The following is a 6,467-nucleotide window of genomic DNA, read 5'->3' as shown; positions in this document are numbered from 1 at the left end:
TTGGCAGAACAGGGCCGAACTGATAGAATAACTACCACTGATTCAGACATGAATTGAATAATGTTTGCATGAAAAATCTAAACCTGGAAGCAACTTGCATCATTTTCCTAAATCTTTTGAATCCCTTACCCTTAGTGTAATTTTATTTCCTATTTCCATGGCAAGCTCAGGCTCACAAGAGACAATGTGGAGACACGTCCTCTAGTGGTTGCTGAAGACACCATAGCCTGAGGAGTTACACACAGATGAGGTTGGGCTGTCTGGTAAGCAGCATGCATAGCTGCCAGGAGTCCCTGAAGATGAGGAGGGCAAGAAGCCTTCATGAAAATGATGTGAACTAGATAATGACTTGGCACATGTAATGCCATTGGGGGTTTGATGTTCCCCCCTGGGCATGAATATCCTCATCTTCAGGACTCACCCAATGAAGAGCAGAGCAGAGCATTTGTTGTGAATCAATAAAAGTGAATAACCTAAATGCAAATTAGGGGTTGAAAACCTGCACACCTGATTGGTCCTTATACAACAACTTGGGATTGGGCCAGAACCGGTCCCTGATTGGTCACTTTTGGGACTGTCCTTATTGGTCAGTAGTTGGAACCTGTTGCGCATTTTCATTGGTTAATAAGGCAGCAGCTAACCCTATAAAAGGGTTACTGCTGCCCATAGCATTGCTCTGTTCCATTCGGATTCCTGTTATTATTAAAGAGTTGAAGTCACTGGTCAGATGTCTGGTCTCCTTATTCTCCAAACTTAACACTGGCGACGAGGATGGGATCCAGAGACCGAAGAGCTGACTAAACCTACAGAGCAACCTACAGAGCACGTGGTTGATCACGCACCATCAACGGCAACATGGCCAGTGGTGTCGCACCACCCGCTCCATTCGACCCAGAGACCGAAGACTGGGAGTCATACATGGATAGGTTCCAGATGTTTCTGGAGACCAACAACCTAAAAAATGCAACAGCGGGGAAAAAAGAGCTATCTTTCTAACTCACTGCGGCCCGACCGTGTTTAAGATGGCAAAGTCACTTGCCAGGCCAGCAGAGGTAAAAGAGATGGACTGGGACGTCCTCGAGCCTTTACTACGGGCTCACTACGCACCTACGGTGCCAACCCTCGTCAGAAGACACGAATATTACCGGAGGGACCAACAGAAAGACGAAAGCCTCGCTGATTATATCGCGGACCTCCGAAACCTTGAGGCCTCTGCGGATTCGCAGACTTAGAAGAAGCTCTCCGGGACCGTTTGGTTCTGGGCCTAGAAGACGGCATGATCCAGAGTAAAATTATGGCTAAGGGGGACATCAGTCTCAACGATGCCCTTAAAGAAGCCTCGGCAGCAGAGGCCACCAAGAAGTCGGCAGCCCGAATGCGCCACACCAACGCACCGCCACGTAAACTCGCCACTGATACCCGCCGCTCAGAGAGACACCCGGTATCAACTCACCACGAAGACCTAGAGTCCCCATCTGACAGCGATGAGGAAGAGGTCAACCGACTTCGAACGGAGAGACAGCAGTCCTCACAACACTCATTTCGACCGTGTGCCGGCTGTGGATCCAATCACCCACGATCTGGCTGCAAATTCCTTGACGCGCTCTGCCGAAATTGCGGAGACGAGGTCACATCGCAAAGGTTTGCAGAAGCAAACAAAACTCCAAACCCGACAGGCCGAATGCCAGTCTTCAGGATTCTTCGGCACACACCGAGAAAAATTAAACCACTCCTACAGTAACAAACCGTCCACCACTTCCACCAGGCGTGAAGAAACCCGGCGGGAAGAGACCCACCAAACAATCACCATAGGCCACGCTACATCCCTTGATGCTGGGAAAATCCGAGTAAAGGTCACCATCGAAAACAAACCGTGCGTGATGGAGGTAGACTCGGGATCTTCCCTCTCGATGGTGTCGTGGAAAACGCTCCAACAGCTCCTTCCAACGATTCGCCGCCAAGACCTTAACCCTCAAAGGGTTATACTCAAAGACTATCAGGGCAACCGAATCCCCGTCGCCGGGTCCCGCAGATTCCAGGTCTCATTCAAGGACCGCACCGTCGCACTACCACTGACTGTCGTGGATCGCGACAGGCCTAGTCTTCTAGGCCTCCAATGGTTCAGGCCGCCGGAATCACTGTAGCCGGAGTCCACAAGGCCGAAAGCGTCAATTGGGAAGAGGCACTCGTACAAGAATTCCAAGACGTTTCGCGAACGGACTAGGCAAGTATAAGGGGACCCCAATCTCGCTTAACTTGAACCCTGAAATAGCACCCATCCGCCTTAAGCGCGTCGGGTGCCGTTCGCTTAAAGCCTAAAATCGACGAACAACTCGATAAGCTGATAGCGCAGGGCGTACTGGAACCTACAGACCACGCCCGTTGGGAAACCCCGATAGTAATGCCTATCAAGCCTGATGGGTCCTAAGAATTTGCGGAGACTACCGGGCCACATTAAACCACGCACTGCAGCAAAGTGCTTATCCAGTACCGGTAGTGCAACACTTACTCCATTCTCTGGGCGGCGGAAAAGTTTTCGCCAAACTAGATTTAGCCCAGGCATATCAACAATTGCCTGTAGACCCAACCACAGCCGAGGCACAAACGATCGTAACACATAGGGCGCATTTAAATGCAACCGCTCCAACCGAGTAAGCGTCGACCCTGGAATCTTCCAGAGCTTAATGGAAAGGTTGTTACAAGGGATAAAAGGCGTTGTCCCATATTTCGACAATGTACTCATTGCCGCACCTAACAAAGATATCCTAGAAAAATGACTCAGAGAGGTTTTACGAAGATTCCAAAACACAGGCCTCAGAGTAAAAAAAGATAAATGCCACTTATGTACCGAAAAGTAGAATTTTGGGATACCTCCTGGACAGCCAAGGAATTCATCCCACCGAAGACAAATTACGAGCAATTAAAAAGGCACCCACTCCTAGGAACAAGGCAGACCTACAGGCGTTCCTTGGACTTATCAATTTCTATAATGTGTTTTTACCCCACAAAGCAACAGTAGCTGAACCTTTGCATAGACTATTAGACAAAAAGCAACGTGGGTTTGGGGACAACAGGAACAACATGCTTTCCAACAAGTAAAGAAATTGCTAACTTCTGATTCAGTACTTATGCAGTACAACGAGACTCTGCCGCTCACTATCATGTGTGATGCATCACCTTTTGGGGTTGGGGCAATTCTGGCCCACGTGTTACCAAACGGAGCAGAAGCCCCCATCGCTTTTTTTCGCGAACCTTAGCTAAAGCTGAACGAAATTATAGTCAGCTGGACAAAGAAGCTTTAGCTATTGTTGCTGCAGTTAAAAGATTTCACGAATATGTTTATGGCTGTGCATTTACAATAATCACTGATCATAAACCGCTACTGGGGATCATTGCGGGTAATAAACCAACCCCGTATATATTGTCCCCCAGAATGACTCGTTGGTCTGAATTCCTGGCGGCCTAAAACTACACTTTGCAGCACCGCCCGGGAAATCGATTCTCCACGCCGATGCATTGAGCAGAACACCGCTCCCAGACGCTGTTGTGGATCCAGCCCCAACCCTCTCAACACTACAGATTGAAACTCTACAGGCACCACCCTTGACGGCTAGAGACATTGCTTTTGAAACGAAATGTGACCCAGTTCTGCAACACATACTACGCTGGGTTGAACGAGGGTGGCCGACGGACCAAATTGCACCTGAATGGGCGCCTTCAAAGCCCGCCAAACCGAGCTGTTTTCCCAAAAAGGCTGTATCTTGTGGGGCGATCGAGTCGTAATCCCTGCCAAATTGCAACAGACTGTGCTGGCGGTATTGCATGAGGGACATCCGGCATTGTGCGGATGAAATCACTCGCACGCAGCTACGCTTGGTGGCCGGGAATCGACAAACGAATCGAGGCCTGGGTCGCTACGTGCCAACGTTGCCAGGACGTCAGCAACGCCCACCAAAGCAAGCCCAACCGAATGGGAAACACCGAGGGAACCGTGGTCCCGTATTCATATTGACTTTGCGGGGCCTACCAAGGGTCACACTTTCCTGATTACTGTCGACGCCTATTCTAACTGGCTCGAGATTCATCAAATGCACACAACTACAACCGACTCAGTTATTAATAAATTAAACAGACTATTTGCCACGCACGGGTTTCCGGACGTGTTGGTCTCGGACAACGGCCCGCAGTTCACTGCATTGCCCTTTGAACAATATCTGGCTGATCGGGCATCCGCCATGCGCTGACCTCGCCGCGCACCCTGCGGCAAATGGACGTGCAGAACGCATGGTACAATTTGTGAAAAAGACCCTGCATAAAATGGAATTTGGCAACATCGACAGAAAATCAATCGAATCCTCTTATTGCAGCACATCACGCCCCACAGCGTGACCAACAAAACACCCGCTGAACTTCTTATGGGGCGGAAAATACGATCGCACCTTGACCGGCTTCACCCCGCTTTCGCACCAGAAAAACCTGTCGGCTCCAGCAGCAAATGCCGGGAATTTAAGGTAGGCAATTTAATCTTTGCCAAAAACTTTTCCGGCGACCCGTTATGGATACCCGCAACCGTTACCCACCTCACCGGGCCTAGATCTTACCGCCTGCTAACAGATGATGGGAGGGTGTGGAAACGCCACATAGACCAGCTCCGATCGAGATTACCACCCAGCGGCCATGACTTCCCGGTTCACCAACTCAAGGGGGAGGGAGTATCGAGGAATTGACTTTGATACAACTAATAGCGGGTCAACGGGAGGCCTACAGTCCAGCGAAGCACCGAACGTGAAGCGGGGAGAGAGTTGATGTCTTCAGGGAACTTTAATACAGGGGGAAACGAACTGCAAAACCCGAAGAAACTCGCAGCAGCAGAGACATCCACAGTGAATGCAGCACGGAATCGCCGTGCAGCGAACTAGAACTTAACAATGGTCATCCAAACGCTCCACCGGAACCGGACGTTGGACAAAACCGGTGGAGCCTCGAAATCATCCAGGCAGACCAAACGGCCTGCCTATCTTGAGGATTTTATCACAGCCCCTCAAACGGAACCCAAGGGGAGGGTGTTGTGAATCAATAAAAGTGAATAACCTAAATGCAAATTAGGGGTTGAAAACCTGCACACCTGATTGGTCCTTATACAACAACTTGGGATTGGGCCAGAACCGGTCCCTGATTGGTCACTTTTGGGACTGTCCTTATTGGTCAGTAGTTGGAACCTGTTGCGCATTTTCATTGGTTAATAAGGCAGCAGCTAACCCTATAAAGGGTTACTGCTGCCCATAGCATTGCTCTGTTCCATTCGGATTCCTGTTATTATTAAAGAGTTGAAGTCACTGGTCAGATGTCTGGTCTCCTTATTCTCCAAACTTAACAGCATTCTGCAGGGCTCCTCTTTTATTTAAGAAAGAATTATTGACTATCAAGAAACAGCAAGCTCAAACCTTTCTGTGGATGACTGGCTTCACTAATCCATTCAGTGCACCTTCATTCCTGGTTTGAAACCTCATGACTTTTATTCTAGATCTGCCAGCTGATGGCCCTTTTGCAAGGTTTGGACTTTTGCAATTCCACTGTTATGTCTGCTGTTCCAAATTGGAATTCTTATTGCCTGCTGAACTTTAGGGGACTTGTTTCTCGTGTGTGTGTGTGTGTGTGTGTGTGTGTGTACACATGCACACACATTTTGCTCACATTTCCTTTGTTGTTTGCTTCTTTACTTCACAAAACTTATCAGTTAATTTTGCAACAGCCTCTCAGTGTATCTTTGTGTGCTTGGCCTGGGATTGGATATTGCTATAATTATAGTAGCAGTCATAGTTCCCCTCTCTCTTCTTCCAGTTTTTCTTCTTTAGTTTTCTTTACTTAAAATCATGAATGATTAGAGTTCTGAAATCTAATTAGTGGAAAAGTACTCCTGGACTTCAGGATCCTTTCTCATTGAACAGAACACTCCCATTCATAATGGTTAATCGTTGCATTGGTTATGATTACAATCCTACTTAAGAACTAGAAAAAACATGTGTGGACAAGCATTAAACAGAAGGACATACATACGTAATGCCTCCAAGAGGCTAATACTTTAATTAGAAACATCAGGAGCTTAATCATGAACATAACACATTAAAAGAGAAGCCAAGGCTGAGCAAAGATCACTGCTCTGTTGTTGCATATGACTCCATTACTGACTAACTAAACGTTTAACAACACTAGACAAATTCTTTCCTCTCAACCATTGCTGTAAAAAGGTTTTGTCTAGGAAAAGATTGTAAAATGTGTAATTTGTATATTTAGAAGCTGAAAATGCAAAAGAAGAAAGATAGGAGTCATATTTGAAAAATAGCTACTTTTATCTGTGGATGATTGCACAAGTGGTTTCTTTTGAAGAAATTAATTATAAAACTAGAACAGCTTAGAAATATCTATTGTTTGCTCATCAATAATATTAATACCTCCTTCTTTTAACC

Source organism: Notechis scutatus, chromosome 1, assembly GCF_049901735.1.
Source record: "Notechis scutatus isolate UNSWTSFEM ecotype Mainland chromosome 1, rNotScu1.2, whole genome shotgun sequence".
Classification (NCBI taxonomy): domain Eukaryota; kingdom Metazoa; phylum Chordata; class Lepidosauria; order Squamata; family Elapidae; genus Notechis; species Notechis scutatus.
The sequence above is the reverse complement of the archived record's forward strand: the minus strand, read 5'-3'. Positions refer to the sequence as shown.